The following is a 20,867-nucleotide window of genomic DNA, read 5'->3' as shown; positions in this document are numbered from 1 at the left end:
CGGTGCGGCACATATGTGCAAGCGCACACAGTCCAACCCGCGCAAACACACGCATACACATGTACATTTTTAGAGGTGCGTGTGTTTGTTTGTTCGAGTAAACCCTTTTTGGAAAACGACACGCAGCTGACAGTTGAAGACGTGACGTCTCCAAAGTGTCAACATTTTAGCGGGCGCCCTCTTCTGATTGATTGTCGTGTTTGGCAAAGTGACGGAATGAGGTGATGGAAGCTCAAAGTGCAAGATAAAGACCCCTTTCACACTTTGGTTTCCTCACGCAACGGGAACACATTGATTTGACCGCTATTGTCGGACCAGCGCTCGTATTACTTGTAATCCGTGTTTGTCACGGTGGAGAGGTTCTGGGTTCGAATCTCTCTGTGGAGTTTGCATGTTCTTTTCCCTGCCCGCGTGGGTTTTCTCTGAGTACTCCCAACTTGTGAAAGCCGCGTAAAGGCCCTGATAGGCCAAACCGACGTCGGAGGTGGTGAAGCGTGGTGGCGTCTGAATGCGCCGTCTGTTTGGCGTAGTGGCCACCGTCGTAGTGTCGCAACCCGTCTGTAAGCGTCTTGGGGGCGTTCGGTGTCGCCAGTCGTGACATTTGGTCACTCTGATTGGCTTTTAGCTAGCAAGTCAGCGCTCGGAGCACCAACGGGAAGTGACAAATGCGGAAAAACAATGAGCATGCCTCCGCTGCCTTAATCTTCTTACAAAGAGCGAGGGTTGACAATGTAAGTATTTCACAATACCGTGTCAAGAACGTGATGGTTTACTTTAGAATATAGCTGGATGCATTGTTTACGTTTTTATAATCCCCCCGCGGCCAACAGCTTTCCGGTTGGATTTTTCTAACCATGAGAAATGGTGACTAGCGCCGCCGATGGTATGGAAGGGTATTACATCTTATCCATGCGCAGAAAGTACTTTAATGGTCAGCGTCGCTGTCTGTCGTTGCGGTGTATTCCTCCAGTGTGGCGTGCCGACAGCCAGCCGGACGTCACAGGGGGTAAGCGTCTGTCACTGTTGGCCAGCGTCTTTTTGTTCTATCTAGGCCTTAAAAGGCAAATGCCTGTCTGTTATGAAGGAGATACTGTATGAAATTAGAATAGGCAGATTCCAAAAGGGCAAAAATCCCTGCTATTCCAGATTGACTCATTGTGAATTTAAAGAAAAAAACCCCAAAACAAATTAATATATCACACAGATGGGAGACGGCAGGGCCGGTTTGATTAGAACTGCCCATCTGTTTGGGCTAGAACAAATAAAGGGCAAAACCTAATAAAGCAATCCTCACACACGGATGCCTTGCATGATATGTGTGTGTATGATGGAAGCGGAATTCAAACAGGCAAGCGGCCATTGCTGTTTGGCTGAGAAGGAAGAACAGGAAGTGATTTTCAAAATAACCCACTTGCGTGTATTTATTTGGAAGCAGAAGTATATCGTCGACATTTTGCCGAGCTTTCTGATTTACACGCCGTGCACCGCTGCTCCAGCAATAATTAATAATTGCTGCTTTGCGACAACATTGTATCGGGTATGCTTCCATAAAACTAATGCAGCATAATACAACAGGCCCGGCAGTAAATCCTCCCTGATGGCCTTCATAATGCGCTATCCCTTTTGAAAAGGAGATGATGATTTATTTCGGCGGATTGTTTTTTTTGTTGTTGTTGTTGTTTTTTGCTGTGGTTGTGATTTACGGAAGTGTTTGCACGCAACCGCGATTTTCCGTTGCCGATTTTTTTTTTTTTTTTTTTTTTTCTCACCACGATAAATCGAAGCGCAAGTGTGCTTGTCAGTCAACCCGAGGGAACACAATGGGACATCCAGGTCCCCGGCCAATTCCCATAACGTTCAACGACGCTGATCAATAACAAATGCCCTGTTCACGTCATTTATTTGATATCACTCCTTGGCATAAACTGTAATGCAATTGATTTGTTAACTGACTTAAAGAAGTTGAAGAAGATGACGGGCTGCTGTAATCGTTGCACAATTAATTACGTATCATTTTATTGCGTCTGACCCTAGCGGTTTCCCACTGGAGGTAATAAAGTTGATCCTGTACAAAGAGCTGCACTAATGAGCCGAGTCGCACCAATGGATGCCAACGGAGATCAATTCCGGCTTCTGTCGTCTGTGGACATTTCCGCTGCAAGTCCACGCTCAATTGCTTCAACTGGAATCGCAGCGTAGCTAGAAGTCACAAGCACAAGAACAGACCATGTTTTAGGTTTATTAGGCAAAAGGCGTCCTTATGTTCTAACATGCGCTCACATACAGTGAGTGATGCCGCACTGTGCTCTTATTGAGTATGTAAGCATAAATCTGAATTATGGCCCACGCTAGCTGCGGCTTGTGGCGCATTGAAACGCATCGTCGATGACTTCTGGCGAGTCAACGTTACTCCACATCCATAAACATACACATCACTATAAAGCCTTGGAAAACACAAAGTTGCTTGGCTCTTACTGATTTGTTTGCGATTTTGAAATGATTACTCCTGATGTAATACAATAACACGGAATGGCAATACACACGCGTACACGCGCGCACATCGGAAAAAAAACTCAACATCAGATAGAAAACTCAAGAGAAGGATTCACCAGACTGCATGTACACGTTGACCTTTTACAGCAGCAACATTTTCTTCATGCTTGTGTGTGTGGGCGTGTGCGTGAAGGTCAATGAGAAGTAAAGTGCAGGATTCATGTTGGCAAGCGTGCAGTTTTTTGTACTTTTGAAGGTTGGAGCGTTTGGAGTCCCGCTTACTGTTTTAACAACGGTAATAATTTGTGCGGCGGATGACAAGGGCACACTTAGGAGAGATAACTCAAGGAACCCCGAGGGATAATTTTCACATTTTATCCTCGTTTACTCCACATTGTGTACACAGTATATCATGTGGTGAAATATTTAATAACACTCATCTGCAGTGTATCCTATGTCCAGCTCAGAGCGGTATTTTGCGCTGTAATAGACGCCATGCCACGGCTTTCGTCGCCATGTCGACCAAGGGAGGAGCTAAGGGGGTTGCGAAGAGGCTAGCGGTTTCTTGAAGTATAGTGCGCAAGTGTGGAAAATGAGTGCCCATGAAGACAACAATATTTTCCCTCGTGAAAGCAGCACTTCACAAACTACAATGCATAGAGTAGATTTTGAGTGCAGATCAGTGCATGTGATGCAAGCAGCAGACACATTGACACCACTTATCAGATGTTAACGCTGTTGTTCACGCAATGTAGTAGCTCTGGATTGAAAGTGGCTGAACTTGTCATAGCCTCTACTCTCATTTACTTTTTACTTAAATTGTAATATACAGGAGTCTAGTTTTACTGTATTTTAGTTGTAGTTTAGTTTTTTTATATGGTGTTTAACGCGTCTTTATACTGTGCCACAAGATGGTGTCAAAGCCCTGTCTAAATAGGAAATTAGTACAGTCATTTTTGTCAAGAACGTATGTTGAAGTGATACATCTTAACTGCGAAACAAACTTTGTATGTTGGGGAGGAGCCTTGTTTCGCCTGGGTTGTTAGTGGAAGCTATGGCAAGTTGATGCATTATTTATTTATTTTTTTTAATAATCAAATCACCTTTAAGCCATTTGATCTTAAGGGTGACCTGAAACGAGTTCAAAATATGTACAGTAACTGTTTTGGAATCATAAAAATTGATATACTTGATTGGATCCTACCCACTGGAGCTCATCACTGGTTACCACGGTTACCACATACCTGCTTAGTCGTGGTGCTTGAGCTTCATGTGATTCACTCAGTGGTACATCAGCGCCCCAAAAATCCTGGCAAGTGTAGCATTTTCCTCTCATTTGAATGCATCTTTTTGCCACGCGCATTCACAAAAAGACAACGCTCACCAGGTCATATTGATTTTGATTTTTTTTTTTCTTTTCTTTTACCGCATCTTCCATTGTATTTACGCCCCAATTGTTGAATTGCCTTATCATAATAGGAAATTCCGGAGCATTTTCTGCGGCATGCGACAGGCGACAGGGCGACCACGTGGGCTGTTTATCAAGAAGGAAAAAAAAAAAAAAAACACACACACACACAAAATGCCAAGAAATGCTCCCACCGCCATCTATCTTGCCTAAAATGCTGAGCCAAGCAGCCTCTTTTCAGATTATAGACGACTGTACTGAATGTGTGTGTACTTCATATGTGACCTCAATTTAGTTGCCGCTCGCCTCCGAATGGTTACTTTATTTGTCCTCCAACTTGTTTACATCCTTAGAAGAGACACAACAACTGCCACAATGACTTTTTACTTTTATGTCCCAGCAAGCCATAGTAATCCCCGGGAATGTTCGCCTGTAGCCATGTGGATGACCATGCAGAATTGTTAGCTGCTGTTTTTTTTTTTTTTTTTCTTTCCATTGCTGTTGAGCGCAGATGTACTATCGAATGTTAACGTAAACTATTGCACCGTATTTTATAGCGATGCTATGTATTAGCATAATTAATTTTTCATTCAATGCTAAAGCTAAAGCTGGTGCCCTCGCGACCCGACCTCAGGTAAGCGGAAGAAAAAGAATAGATTGATATTTTTTGTTTGATTTGTTAACTTTTTAGTTTGCTTCGACACAGAAAGTTATTTACGCTTTTGACACAATAATTACCTTTATGTTAATGTTTACTTTCCACCATCCAATCATGTAATTCAATTAATTGGATAAAATGAATAATAGAAATGACAGGGTATTAGAAAATAGAAGCTAATCATCTGATTTTATTGATTAGAAATGGTATGAAAAAGAACAATTGTTACTAAAAAATCGCATTTTAAAAAAGTTAGCGCTTGCAATCAGTTTAGGTCAGAGCTATCTAATTGGCTGCTTGGTATGGATGAAACATAGGCTACAGTACATTTGTACTTTTAAATAAATTGTCTTGTTGGTCGTTTTTACCAAACAAGCAAACACAAAAAAAAGCCTCCCTGTGAAAAAGAAGAATGCACGGAAACATTTGAATGATTTAATGGCGTTGCGCGGCCCAACTTTTCGTCAAAAGTGTAATGAGTCAATGTGTTGAGTGTGTCTGTATATCACCAAGCTGCGTCGACTGCCAATTTCTGCCTGTGGCACCCAATTTAATCACTGTCCCACTTCACATACCCTGCTGCGTGTGCAGGTGTGAGAGTGTGTGTGTGTGTGTGGGGTGTGTGTGTGCAGAGCGGAGTAATTTTGTTTTCATTGTTTAGGTGTCAACAACTCACGGTGGGCTACTTGTTTGCATATTGTTAATTTCCCCCCCCTCAATGGGCCCTGCTGTGCATCTCTGCGTGTTAGTTGAGGGAGAGGAAGAGAGAATGTGTGTGTATGATGTATAACGCTGGCATATTTTAATGTTGGAATCCGTCTTTTTTTAAGGTGGTACTTTGCTAAAAGGTTTGAGAACCACTGTTCTTGAATGCTTTTTAATACTGTCTCCTAATTCTGATGGCCTTGCTTTAAAGTCTTAAGTGGTGTGTCTGGGCCTTAGTATGCTCTTGCTCGGCTGTCCCGATGAAAATGAACAGCGTCGTTCCCAAGGCACTTTGACTTGGACCTCCGTGGCCACCGTAGAGGCAATTAGGCAGCGACTCCATGTGAGTAAATGTCACTCTGTCTGCTCCTGGCCTCATTAAATAAAACCTTAATTCAGACTCCACACTGTGCACTTAATGCTGAGGACTCAGGCTGGATTTATACTGTAGTTCCAATTTAGCATCTATCAGAATTAATGGCCGAGACCTCAGTATGTCTATTCCGCCGTGGAATTACGTGAAATAAAGAGAAGTCGAATGAGATTTCAAAAAGATAATATAATGAGAATTGTTAGTGCATTCATTGTGGATTTTACGTCTTGCCTTGTGCTAGTGTACTATTTCTATTGGGAATTGCTGAAATGCTAACATGCTAACAGAAGGCATGCTAACATAAGATATTCAATTAAATCGGCGGAGAAATGTGGAAGGATTAGGTCACTTTGTGAAATGTCTTTTTTTCTTTTTTTTTTTTTTTTTTTACATCAACTTGGGATTTTCTTGAAACTTGACGGTTAAGACTTGAGACTTCCTTGTGACTTACTCCCACCTCTGGTTATTAATTCCACCCACAGAAAATGAAGATAATGTCCTGTGGGACGTTGTGGCCGCCAACTGCTATTATATTTGGCCCGACAACAAGCCAGACATATCCCGTCGTCATTTCGCCGCCATTTTAACGCGCTTTCTGCGTTTGTTTGTACGTGTGAGTGTGTGTGCGCTTTGCTTGGCAAAATGTGTTTCATAAACTTTGTTCATAAACTACATTATTCACTAGAGACACACACAGGAGGAGGCGAGGATGAGGAGGGGAAAAAAAAAAAACCTTATCTTCAAACACTGTGGCTTCCACTCCTATGAGATTCTTGTGGTGTGCGTGCGTGTGTGTGTTCTTTCAGATGTGGTTTTGTCGGAAGAGAACAACAAGCCTTTTTAAGCTCCATACAGAAACTCTTCAAATCCCCAAATGGATTGATAATTACAAACAGGACACAAATTATATACTCTACATGTATATGAATATGTGTGTGTGTGTATGTGTCATGGGGCTTGAGTTGAACATGTTTTATGAATTTAGAAGGAGAAATAATTACAAAGGGCGCACAGATACAGTCGGATTTGCGTGGCGGGGATGCGAAAAAAACATGAAAGATGTGAAGAAGAGCGGCGAGATGCTCAAATATTCTTGGAAAGGGAACAAATCAACAACATGAATATGTTCACAGATTGAAAGGCAAGTACGATGGAGCGGGCAAGGATGGCTGTGTTTCGAGGCCCCCCCCCGTGGCTCGCATGGCCCTGTGAAACAATGACGAATTGCTTTCCCCGATCGTATCAAGGGTGTTGCCACAAGAATGTGGTAGGAAATGTTGTGAAAAATGACACAAAACCACATCTGGATGTGACTATTGACCAGAAAATCAGTGTCACTTTGCCTGAGCGACCCCCCACAATGAAGAAAATGATAAACTCTACTTCAGCTTCAAGTGTGGCCTGTGGCTGGTGTGTTACAGTAAAAAGGTTACATCGTATTTGTAGGAAATAACATTAACCAGTTATTTATCTCATTTACAAAAATGAGACTGCTACAAAAAAAACTGAAAATGTTTTATTTTTTTAAATGATATATGTATATATCATGCATATGTATTATGCATGACAACCAAACAGACTAAACTGATCAAATGTAGCACATTCGCATGTAGCAGTAAAATGGCCTGAAAATACTGTAATGTGCATGCCAGGCCAGTAGTTGGCGATGTCTTGTATACAAGACTTATTTTTATCTATTAAAAAAAAAAAAAAAAAGGGAAAAAGTACGGGTATGAAGTTAAGCAGATGGTTGCCCCATTAAAATTACTACATGATTGTTTTTGGAAATTTGAGGTGACATTTATACTATTTTTACCAGATTTAAACATGAAACTTTTGTCTTTCCCAGTTGAAGGTTACTGTAAAATTGACACACAAAAGAGAAGAAAATCAACATTTTATATTTCAACATTTAAAATCAATGTTCAACCCACACAAAATCATTTCGTCTATCGAAAGGCTGCTAGCTTAACGCTAACAATGTGAAATGCCATAGGCTGCCTAACAGGTATTAGCATTGTTCATGCGGTATTTATACATTTTCAATTACGCATACAAACAGTGCGTGCAACAATACTCACAGGCATGTACACTCTCTGCTCTGCGGAAACGACGACTATGACTCCGGTTCAGTTGCTGCATCTCTCGAACCAAAATAAGTCGCACGCTACTTTCAAGTAACATGAACTGGCGGTGTGTAATTTATTACATTTTGGACTTGCCCAACTGTGGTTACATTTAAATGGATTGTGTAGCCTGTGGAGGTTCCAAATCTCTGCGCTAGGGGCAGCAGGCACACACACGCACACACACGTACACACACACTTGTCCGCTCTCCCCCTTGCTCTGTTGTACACAACACAAAGACATCCATCTAGTGTGTGCGGGGTCCTTAAGGCCTTAACTTGTTTGCTGTGATGGAGTGTTGCACACCTCTGTGCCTTTCTCATTTCCCCCCTTCTCTCGTTCTCTCCTCTCTTCTTCTTTATGTTTCTCCTCGCCGCTCTCTATATCACGTACTTGCTCTCCACCTCTCACTTTCTCCCTCCCCCTTTTTGTCTGACCGCAGGCACTAACCCCTATATCACGCTCAAATCACAATGCCGAGAGATTGAAATCATTTGCCTGCTCCCTCGAGTAAACACCACCAAATTTTAAGTAGTTGTAATTTCAGCCAAGGAACAATGAAGAGTTAGCTGCTTAATCCATTTTGCTGTCGCCAACCAAAACAGCAGCACCTACCAAGGCACTTCAAAGGATTAAAGTGTGGAATCCTACCGAGTTCACTACGCAGTATTAAAGTATATATGCTTATCTTTCCAGTAGAGTCTGACATGAATGTTGTGTTGGTCCATATTTAGTGTTATTAACTCTGCCCAGTCGGTCTCATTTCTTGTGTTTTGCCGCCGTTCCTTTATTTCAATGTATCGTGAACACCGCCGATACCAGCAACCGATACTTAAGGCAAAAAAGAATACAAATCAGACAGCAAGTCCTCAAAAGTGAATACTCGGACCATAAATTGAACTACACTTGTAACTTTGCTTAGTAATTATTATTGGATGCCTCACTTGAGTAGATAAATGTCCTTGACCACTATTCTATTCTACTGCACTACCACAATCTAATTAGTCCTAACACAAGCTAAGTTAAAACTGCCTTTAATATATTTTTTCTTATAAACTTATAATAACTGATCAATTGGAAAGATAGAAGAAGGTAAATACAAACTGTAGGAAGCTGGGTAGGTAGAAGCAAAAATTTTTTAAAAAAATCATTGCCCGCGTGCTGTTCAGGGTCCCTCTAATGGTAAACAAAAAAATGACTACCTAAGTACAGTTCAGTTGTATTTAACTTTTAAGTTGAATACATTTGCATTTCATCATTTTGAACCGTTTGTTTTGAAGCAATTTATTTGTATTTTTATGTGCAATATATTTTAGCCAAAATATTATTTAGACTTTTTTCAGTGTTAATAATTATGAGGGATTGCATCATCATTTTATTTCTTTAAAATATCATTATAGAGTTTATTTTAATGGCAATATCTTTGCAACAAAGTTTCCTGTCACGTTTCTACACCAAAATCTGTAATCAAACACAGAGAACAAAGTTATCTTTGTTCATTTGGAAACTTGTGCTCAGCCTAATTAAGTGAAAGAAGAATGAATATTGTTGTAAAAAAAAAAACAACTAAAAGTTGTTTGTTTATAGTTAAAGGGGTTTCATTACAATTGTTTGTTTGTTCTTTGCCGGAGGCCCTGTTGCAGTGCTCTGATTTACATCGCTTGTGTTTGTGTGTTGAGAGAGAAAATTGAAGCCATTTAAATTGGAGACAGCGTATTGACGATATGTATACGGCACGGAGGGAAACAGTTTTTTTTTTTTTTTTCACAGCAGACTAGAGCTTTAAAAGAGTCAAAACGCATCGACCACCCAGCTCTCGCCGTCTTTCAACACTGCTTTTTGCCTCTTGTGTTGTTTTTATCGTGTTTTCCTTCTCTTTAAATCCGCCTCGTTTCATACTCTTGTCATCTCAAGTGCGCTTCTAAATCCCTTTTCTATCTCCGCCTTGGCTTCTTTATGTTGCCACGCTATCCTAAAGCTACATCATCAAACCGGTATGTTAATGAAAATTGATTTTTTTTTTTTTTTTTTTTCTCGGGCTGGAGTAGAGATTTCCCTGCCACTTTTTTTTTCCAATGCTGTCTCAGCACAAAAATAAAAATCCTCACGGGCGGTGTGTGTGACACCGTTAGATGCAAGTTGGCCATAAATAAAAACATACATAGAAAATGTTGGCATTTTTTTAAATACATATATTTATTTCATATAAATTCATCAGCTTGACAATAACATTTCTTGACAGACATGATTTAATGTATTAGTAAAAACACTAATGGAATGACATTTTGATTATTTTTTTTTTTTTACAACTGTAGGGGGAGCCCTGGAGCAATTTACAATAATAAATGTATTTAAAAAGTTGGAAATATTTACCCCTTATGACATTGGATTAAAACCTTTTTTTTGCCAAACGACAATGGTTGCCTTAAATGTCAGTTACATGTCATAACAGAAGAAGGAGTTAAAAAAATAAAATTAAATAATGAATAAAAAGTTAAGAGCAGGGGGGGGGGGAATATGAAATTCAAGTAGTTTGCACATCTTAAATGACTTAAATGTCAGTTTCACTTAACAATTGTAAAGGGAGGCCTAAAACTAAAAATATACATATTAGAATCATATTTATCGAATAGTGCTGCACCATATTTTACTAGAATATACCTTAAAATCTAAGACTACAATTTATAATATTTGTGATTTTCCCCTTGAGGTGAATACAGTTTCAATCTATCCACCCAGCCATCCCTCCACCCAACCAACCCACCTATCCATCTAATGACATTCAAATAATTGCCCATATGGCACTTGCATATATAGTTTTGGAAAAAAAATAGAGGCGAAGTAGTAGAGTTAATATCTTAATAATAATATAATCATATTTAAATGTCACTCTTCTGTGTGTGTGTGTGTGTGTGTGTGCGCGCCTAGTGAAAAGCACCTGGCATGTCTCTTTGCTCCGATCCGCCCATCAAGGAGAGCCTGGTGGAAAATCCATCTGGATCACACGGTACACACGCACGCACACACCCCTAATAATCACAGACACAGAGTCTGCTAAGAACTTTTTCATTGTATGGAATTTGTGCGACTAAATTGGCGCTAAAATTGACACTGCCTTGCAAACTCAATGACCTCAGCGAGGGTAAGAATATATAAGTGGAAGAACACCATGCACACACCCAGACACACGCGCGCACGCACACGGCCTAACGAAAGGAATCCATCGTAGCGCTGTTTTTGCGTGGACCGAAGATAATAAAGGTTAGACGTCAAGTTATGTGACACACAAAGAGAGTCAAAAACACGCGCACATGCACAGTCATCATTGCTCTTGTTGTGACCAACTAAAAGATCCCCTCCGAATCAAAATGCCCACACGATAAAGGTGGGGCGTCAAGTTATGTGCCACACGACGTATAAAAACAGGAACACACGTACTCATGCACAAACACAATCCCACACTCAGATTGGCAAATCTAAATGTAGAGATTGTAGAGATACAACTAATTCACGCTATGTGACTATAGCGTATACTGGACAGCGCGAGTGTGAGACCCATGTGTGGGGTGTGTCTTTGTGAATGGCTTGCGAGTGGCGATAGGGGGGTAGGAAGGATCTGGCATGGCGCGCTAGTCATTTCCCTTCTAGACTCAACATCACACACACACACACACACACACAAACACGCGCACATACAGACTGAGTACAAGCGTTGGAATATCATTACGGTAAGAGCTGCAGTGAGCGGGCCCCTGACACAAGTGGCCCTTTGTTCCAGTGTAGACACACACGCACGCACACACACACACACACACTCCACACACAGTCAGGCCTTCCATATCGCCAATATATAATTGCAGCTATTACATGTGACTCAAATATAACTTTACATGTCTTCTTTTTTTCCCCCCCCTCCTCTTTCTGCCCAAGTGCTCCATGTTGAACAAGAAGCATTTGAATGTTTGTGTGCCATGGCATAATGCTGTATAAACATTACCTCAACTAACGAGCGAGCGGTAACTGCTGGCCTCTGTGTGTGCGCGCGCGCGCGTGTGTGTTTCTTTAACGTCACCATTTGTACAGACGGCCTTTTGTTCGCATTGCTTTCGCTTCAGACTCGTAGTATTGCTGCTATATTCCTGATTTAATATGCCTTTAAGTGTCGTCTTCCTAATGATGAAAAAGACTACCGTATTTCCACAAATTGTGGTCCAGGGTGTGTATTTACTCAGCTGCAGATGTAGGGAGGCGTTTATTGGAGGGGAGGCCTTTATCTCTGTGCATTTATCTAATAATAGTAAACTATGTCTCTGGTATAATACAATTAATGTAATGTGAAACTAGATTTTGAAACAAAATAAAGAGGACTAAGAGGTGGACTGTGCCTAACCTAGACATTGTGGCTCCCCGTAACATAAACGGGGACGCACACGATAATGTGGAGCAACCACATATCAGAGTCTACTGGAACGCTGATCATCTTTAAAGGTGCCGTCTTAAATACTGTGCAAGTGAAACGTACAATACAAAGTGACGCCACGCGATTCGGTGTTTAATTAACTAGCTGTAAACGAGCGCAACAACAAATTTACTAGCTGCGAACAAACAAATGAACAAACTAGCTAAGTTACTAACTAGCTAACAGTTAACTAGTTAACTGGGAACCCCGAAAAAGTGAATAAACAGCCGAACCAACTGCAAACAAATGAATGAACAAATGAACAAATTGCGGATAAGTAACAAAAGAACCAACTGAGTAAAAAAGCAAACTGTAAAAAAACAATTGAAATAATTGCAAACAAACAAATGAACAAATTGACTACCATAGAACAAATTAACCGCTTAACAAACTACAATCAAGCAAAGTAAAACACACCTATAAACTACTTCCAAATGATCAGAGAAATAAGTCATATTTAACTCATTCACTGCCAGACATTTTCAGACCTTCTTTTACCGTAATATTGAAAAAAATGTGAAAAAAAATATAAATAATCTCCTAGGATTGAATGGCTGGACTGTGAAAAGACAAGTAAATTCGTCAATGGCAGTGAATGAGTTAATTAATTAACCAACTGCAGTCAAATTGTCAAGATAAGTATGGGCAAACAAATCAACAAATTAACTGTGAACAAATTAATTTTGAACAAATCAACAAATTAACTGGGAACAAATTAATTTTGAACAGATCAACTAATGAAACTAATGAACAAACTACCCATGTAAGTGGCTCCAAACAAACAAACAAACAAACAAACAAACAAACAAACAAACAAACAAACAAACAAACAAACAAACAAACAAACAAACAAACATAAACAACATTTGGAGAAAAATTCACGTCAACTCACTACTAGCGGAACAAATTAATCCCGAACCAAAAAAATACTGAATTTACCACACATGAACATAATAGATAACTGGATAAGGGACAATTGAACAAACTAGTTAAATAGCTGTGAATAAGCAAACAAATCAAACTACCTAAGCAGCGACAGACAAGCAAATTAACAACAACAAAATCCTGTCGAAATTCACAAAAAATAAAAGTTAGTTCATGAATGAGCGAACAGGAAGAGACTACACTCCTGCTGACGTTTGAATGTGCACAAGTATAGAGGAAGACAAAGTGAAGAGGGTTGCGTTCACTATTGATTACTTAAGTGTTTGAGACGTCTCTTTTATTTTAGCCATGACTTTATGGAGCGAATATCATTGCTAGCCACGCTCCATAAATTGTCTCAGGAGTGCTTTTTGCTTCTTATTGCACAACACGCGGCACTCTCATTTAATACTGTGGAAGTGACAACGTTGATGAATTCGTGTTATGCAAGTCACCGTGCATTTGAGAGTGTGTGTTTGTGCCTGGGCGTTTATGTGTCTGTGCGTTGTTCACAAAAGAACATTTTACCACTATTATTGAATAATGGATGGAATAATTTAAACAATTAGATGTTTTACATACACAGTACATAATTATACCGTATATATATTCAATATAAAATATGTAAAAGCTATGGAAATAAGATGGAGATGTAATATAGTACACCAAAAAATTAAATGCATATTTAAATCTATGATAAATACTTAGATCAATTACATTTAAATCTGTTGTCGGAAAATGCAATGTTTTGTTCAGGGTTATCTATTTTCTAGCCATAAGAGTTAAAAATAAGTCTGTTTTTTATTTTGATTACAACCCAACAAAATTCTTGTGTGAACATAAGTGTTTATTTCATGTTTTTTTGTTTTGTTTAATTGTGCATTCTAATGAGGTGATTTAAAGGCCATAGTTTAATTGTGCATCTGCTTAAATCATCCTTTGTGTTTCAGTGTCAGTAGCCAACAGGCAGACTCGTTCAACATACATGAAAACATTAAAAAAAAAAAAAAAATTGCAACCTCGGAGACACAATTATAACTAATAGCTCTTCTCTTATTTTTCATTCTCTAAACAAGATGTTCCGCTTTCCTTACTTTGTCTTCTTTGCGGTGGAGGATAGCACAGAAACACAACATGTGGCATTACTTTACTTCACACAGCATCAAACATCCGTGTTATTAATGCTATTTGTCCTCCTCTGAAGTTTTAAACTCACGACACGATTTTTTTTAAGAAGCTACTAACTGGGAGATGTTTTTTTTTTCCGCAGGACTCAGAATCTTTTCAGTTAAACGTCACATCTGAATGAAGCTATGTAGTTGACCGCATAGTTGGCTGAATCCCGGAAAAATCAACAGAAAACAGCTTTATCTACATTTAGATAAGCATAGTAATTGTATTTCGATAAAAGTGGGCGACTTGGTGCCAGAAAATTTTGCCAGCAAACTAACAGGGCTAGCTACATGCTCCTGTTTGCTATGTTTGCGTTGTAATTGATATTTGAGAGCTAACCAGCTTTCTTGGAATAGTGTCTCTCCCAAATATCGTGGTCCTCTACCGAATTTACCGTTTAACTAGGTAGGTGCTAACCCTGAACCCGAATGAAAGGATTAGCTAATTAACTGCTAACTGTATATCTGCCAACAAGCAGACAAACAAACAAGCTAGCTATCTAACAGGTTAACTAACTACAAAGAAACATACCAGCTAAATAATCAGCTAAACAAACGGACAAATGAACCATATATGTAACTAGCTAATTAACTGCAAAGAAACAATTATTAGTATATTGTCGCTCTCCTGTGTAAAACACTTATGTCCAATTTTGGGAAAATTCTTAATTTTCACGTTAATGCGATGTCTGTAACGCGGAAACACCATTCACGTAAAAATAAGAGCATTTCCCAAAAATATATTTTTCATTTGACATCGACAATATGAAGCGATCACGTTGTTGTTGTACAAGTTTTCCGAGCCAAAGTGAAAATGAAGGTTGACCGTGTTCATGCATAATGACATAAATAATGATTCTCTGCGATGGACGTTTGCAGGTTGCTGATCGTAACCGGCACTTGTGATGAAAGGTCCGACCGTGCTACATCGCCACCCTCCGCCCGGCATACTAACAAACACTTACATGTAAGAGCTGCCTAATCAATTTTGTCTTGAGTGCTTTTGGTTTTAAAAGGGGCTGAATAAGGAGGCTGGAATTTGCATTTAAAGTGACTTGCTCACATTGGTTCGACACTTCAACATGAAAGAGAAAAGGGATTCATAGCAGGGCATGGTCGAGTCCAGGGGTTGGGAACCTTTTTCTTGTCAGTTTGAAGTTGTGAATTGTGATGCAACATTGTTTGATACTATGTATGTTAGAAAATAGAAGATTGGAATGGCTGGGTACTTGTGAACTCCCATAGACATGTCCACCAAATTGCGTGTCACTCGTTGAATCGGGTGTCAGGGACTGTTTCCAGAGGGCGTGACTGAGTGACTTTTTTTTTTTTGCGGGACATTGAGAAATCCATACATCTCACCAGGATACACATAAATGGTGACGTCTCAATTATATCTGCTTGAAAATGAATGAAACTCCATCCATTCATTCAGACAAGCACTGTAATTAGTGATAAGTAATCATTGCGCTCCTGTTATTTAGGATCAACAACTGCTGCTTGTAATTAGCGCATCCATACTAACCCCCAAGCACCCTCCATCGCACTTTGCTTGTTCACCACTCTTCAGTCATCATCATCACCATCAGACATTAGGATTCTGCTTTGCGCTGCTCTTAGAGAAGCTTCCGCACAGAGTACATTAGCGGCACATAAAAGCACTCTGGCTAATTAGGAATACACATTCGCTAATGTTCCGCTGTGGTGCGTTGGGATGGACCGGTGGGTGGGTGGAGGGGGGGGGGGGAACTTTGGGTTGGGGGGAGTGATTTCATGAAGCCATCGTGAAGTTAATGCAACATTTGTTTAATAAGAATTTTTACAGAACAAGGAAAAAGTAACGTATTTTCCAAATGTCATGTTAATCAATGGTTGCCTTTTAGTTTGGTTTGACGGATGATAAAGTGCTTTACTTCCAGGTAAGAAATGTGCTCCCCTCCAAAAGTATTGGGACGGTGAGACCAGACCACAGAATTGTTTTTTTATGGCCCACGAAAGCAAGGTGAGTCCACTCTGTCTTTTTTAATGGATTTATTCTATTCATTTTGGCAGAAATTCTGTCCCAAAACTGCAAAACCAACGGTTTTCAATGTGCAACAAAAAAAAAAAAAAAGGAATTATTGGCCTCATTGTAGGAAGCATGGCGACCTAGTAATGGATTGATTTTTATATTGTAATATTAATGACATTCATACATATGATCTGAACTGCTGTTTTAATCTCAGTCTCATATCCAGCAGATTAATTCTGCAAAATTGTGTCATAGAGTGGATGCAGCTCAATTTCCCATCGCTGATGTTATTTTGGGTCCGAAAGACAGTTGGTTGTGACCCAGCTGAGCTCTGCCATTTTGCCTCTTTTACTTATAGACTCAATTAATCAACAATCAGTTCCACAAACAAATGTCGTCACTTCTTAGAGTTCGCGTTATTCGACAGTCAAGACTCAAACGTTTTACAGTTTTTCCGTGTTTCGATATTAACGGGGTTTCACTCTATGACGGCTAAAATAGGTTATTTCCATGATATCCTTACGCTAAAATAGTTTCAAAACCTCAGTGTTGAACATGTGGAGGACTGACATTGGAGGGTCCCTGGGAATGGAATATCAATTGAAAAATAATATAGAAGGGAACCGTCTTATCTAATCCAATTAGGTATTATTCAGTAATTCTTACCTCAGAGCTTTTCATCCTTTTGCTTCTTATGGCTCTTACGTCTCCTCTCTCCTCTCTCCTCCCTTCTCATCTCTCTATTATCCAATCATGCATTTGTGTGAACCTCTTAACCCTCTGGAGGAAGGCACAAAGGCTGCAATATTGGCTTTCTGCAGCTAATTGGATAGACAATTGGCTTTTTTTCTTCCACCTCATGGTTTTATGCCCTGTATGGATGTCTTCCATTTCCTTTTTCATGATTATTCTTGTTTTGTTGTAAATTCCGCTATGCTGAATACTCATTACCTAAAGGTGTTCTTTTCACAATTTACAGCAACCATACTTCATCCTTGAAAGTGAGTTTAATTAAAATGTTCTCGCAATCCCATTTTCGAATGAGCTCCAGTTGCCTCGTAACATTAAATTGAATATTGTTGAGGTTACGAGGTCGTCTCGTGATTTGTTTGACATTTAGCTCAATTACTGAATCTGGGTCTCGGTCCAAAATTGGCTCCGGTCGGATTGGACGCCTTCTACATCCACCCAAAAACTCCCACTTGGCAGCTAAAGTCATTGGCCTTTTTTGACATTGTGCGGTTGAAAGAAGTCAAAACTTGTGGCAGCAGTCTGGTGCCAGACACTGCTGTAATGGGAAAAAATGTTCCCTCAGAAAGAGACCATTAATCACTGTTTACACAGGACATCTGAAATTATGAGATGAGGAATTTTGACGAAAACTGAGTTCAAGCTATCAAAACCGCTTTTTTTTTTTAGTGACTATATTATTAGACTAAATAAACTGTCACCCATAGAGTAGGTATCGTGCCAACGCACCCCGCCTGCTCACTTCATCATCATTTTGTGAGTTTAATTAGCAGTGGTGTTGGTGACGTTTTCAAACCAAAAACAAATAAATGTGCTTTTTTTTCGTCTTTGCGTCATCCCGTGAGGACATATACCCAAAATAATTACAGTTCTAGAAATCCTTTTGTCACAGCCTTTAATTTGACGTATGTCTTGACGTAGTTTGTTGCAGATGGATTTTTGATGTTGATTTATGAGTGTCACAATTGGAATTGGTGACATTTTGAAGAGAAAAAAAAAAGCTTTTTGTTCATGTAATAAAATTAGATCACAAATCTAGAAAGCCTTCATGCATGTCTCGATGTGGTTTGTCGCAATTTTTGACCTGGTTAAACTTAATCTAGGCCGTCTTCTGAAAGTCATTGTCAATCACCACCAGAAACACAGCAGCTGAGCACCTGTTGACCTACTAGACGCCCACCAAGTTTTAAATGATTGGATAAATGACATTTCGGATTTTTGTGTTTGACATATTTGACCTTGGTGTGACCACATACTTGGTCCTTAACCTTGATTATTTGGCCCGTGAAAACCTCCGAAACCAAAGAAACTCCACGGGGTTTTGTGTGGATTATGACCATGGAGGAATAAAATAAGAAGCACTATATTTCTCACAAATACTGTAGTACGGCGGAGGGAATGCATTAAAAGTATCACGTGAACATCTGCGCTCGACATAAATCCTCGTTATGGCCGCCCTGCAATTTTATTATAACTCTCATGTGAGGCTGTCAGTGCCTTTCGGGAGGAAGACTAGTGGTTGGGAGGGACGCAGGAGCAAACAGAAAATGCAAAGTCATGACGGCGCTATAAAGAATAGCAGTGGCAGTCAATGATGCATGGCGCGACATGACTCAGCAGTCCCAATCGCGAGCCAGCGGTTTCAGCAAAGTGTGATGTCGCACACGAATGGACGCGCGGGACTAAAGGTCAGAGCATAAGTAACTGTGGAAAAAAGCTGCAGACAGCAAGAAGAAGAAAGAGAGGAATTTGTGACAAACTGTGATTAAAACACAGACAAGAAGGTTACTGAGGCAATCAGGCCACCAGACAGTCAAGTGCAGCCGTATTGCACTTTTTTTTCTTTTTTTTTTAACCTGACGTTAGCAAAAAGATGTTGTGAGCAAAAGTCCTTCATTTGGATTCACTGGTAGAAGGGAATATCTCGTACGTTGATCCCTCAGAAATTGTAACGGTTCAGTAGTCCAACAATTTCAACGAAAACCATGTCCACACGATGAACAAGAATCCACAATGTATTTATGTATTCTTTGTTTGATCAGGTAAAGCGATTGAGAACATTTGCTCATTTCCAGAGGCAGTTTAGAGTTCAATGTCTTGCCCAAGGACACAGCAGACAGTCAGAGCAGGGATTCGAACTACTGACCTTTGTCACCGGGGTTGTTCAGCTCTACCAACTGAGCCACAGCCACCCCATTTGATGAAAATCTATACAATGATTTCTGCATTGTTCCTGTTTGCTGAAATCAATCACTATTAGACTGACTGTGGTTGTCGTAGTTGGTGGGCACCCCGCGCTTTGTTTCTCTTCAACTTGCCGGTCCCATCTTTGGGGTAATCTTTTTCTTTTTCAAATAAGCTCCAAAGGCTTGTCTTTTAAAGCCGGTTGCATGTGCCGATGCACTTTTGATAGCTTCATTGCCTCAAATGCAATGCTGTGACAACATTACCTATTAGAGAACGTGTGCCGCATTTGAGTTAACTAGCAATAAACCCGAACCATAAGTGGCACTGCTGATATCGTCTGTTAAATACAGCTTTCTTGGAAGTTGTAGGCTCTCCTACTCAGTATTTGGCCTGCACCCCTTTTCGGAGAGGCACTCCAAACCATTTTTTTGTTTTTTTTTGGTCAACTCCTTTTGGCTAGCTTGTGGGCTTGCTTTTTTCCTGTATCACAAGACTGAGATGAGAGTGTTGACAGCGGCACAGGTGATTCTTAAGAAGAAAACTTCTTTCAGACTCTGATCAGTAAAATATTTGTTGCTCTCTGTAGCCCAATACAAATTGCCTGAAGCCCAGTAGCCTTGCCCAACCCCTAACTTTGAACCATATCCAAACCCCTAAACTCGACCCTAATTCATAACCCCGAATTCCTAATCCCCAAATGTAACTTTAACCCAACTCTGACCCTCAGCTTCACCCTAAAGGCACTTATAGTCTGAAATAGTCTGGTGCCTTTTTCTGGTGGTTTGGATTTATCAAGTAGGCAGCAGCTAGTTTACCCTAACACTTAATCATAGGCCTTTAGGGCTACACCGTAACTCCATAGCCTACAAACCCGAAACTTAACCATAACTCCAACCCTAAGCCTTATGCCTTGAGTGTTTAATGTGTAGTGTTTTTTTCTCAGTCGTTGGCATCACCTTTAATAACCTTCCCCATCTACAAGCACTCGCCCCACTTCATCTTCTTTCTGTTTTTGTTTTCTGCCGATATGAACTCGTCCTCTCAGGCGTCCCACTCCCCGTGTTTTGGTCTTGCCACAAATTCTTTTCTTTTTTGCTTTCCGCAGGGGAACAGCCCTCGAATAATATCTTAAATTTTTTATTCCTCATCTCGGCTGCTCTTTTTTTCTCTTTCTTTTTACCTTCAATTTGTTGCCCGGAGCCCAAAAGCATCATGGGATTCATGAAACGTGCACACGCCACGGAAAATGCGATTACAGCCGCTCCCTTCATGCAGCTTGAGAATCGACAGACGTGATCGCACCTCTGACGTGTCTGTAGAAAAATCCTTTGTCATTTTTTTTTTTGGGGGGGGTGGGTGCAAATTTTACCATCTCGCTCATATTTCTTTATTTCCCCTCGCTTGTCTCGTTTGGCGTTATCGCTCGTTCCCTCCTTGCGTCACCTTCGCGCTTACCAGGCCTCTTTCTTCCTTCTCTATTTCCCTAGCCGCATGCTCAGAGGTAATTCTCTCCTCTCCTCCGCTCTCCCGAGTCCTATTCATCATCCTCGGTGTCTCTCAGCTAGAGAATACACTGTGACATTTCGGAATGTGAGAAAAG

General features: G+C 40.2%; 1 protein-coding gene across 1 annotated transcript in view; it reads left to right on the top strand.

The window, feature by feature from the left end:
- The window catches only part of trps1 (trichorhinophalangeal syndrome I), a 160,207-nt gene that overhangs the window by 30,107 nt on the left and 109,233 nt on the right, over positions 1-20,867 (top strand). The window contains 3 exon segments of the mRNA XM_086014960.1: positions 10,693-10,771; positions 15,199-15,286; positions 16,239-16,321. The gene's annotated coding sequence lies outside the window, so the exon portion shown is untranslated.

The sequence above is a fragment of the Filicampus tigris genome, chromosome 18, assembly GCF_054856515.1.
Source record: "Filicampus tigris isolate MCC_2025a chromosome 18, RoL_Ftig_1.0, whole genome shotgun sequence".
Classification (NCBI taxonomy): Eukaryota; Metazoa; Chordata; class Actinopteri; order Syngnathiformes; family Syngnathidae; genus Filicampus; species Filicampus tigris.
Note: the sequence above shows the minus strand (reverse complement) of the source record. Positions and strands in the feature narration are given on the sequence as shown.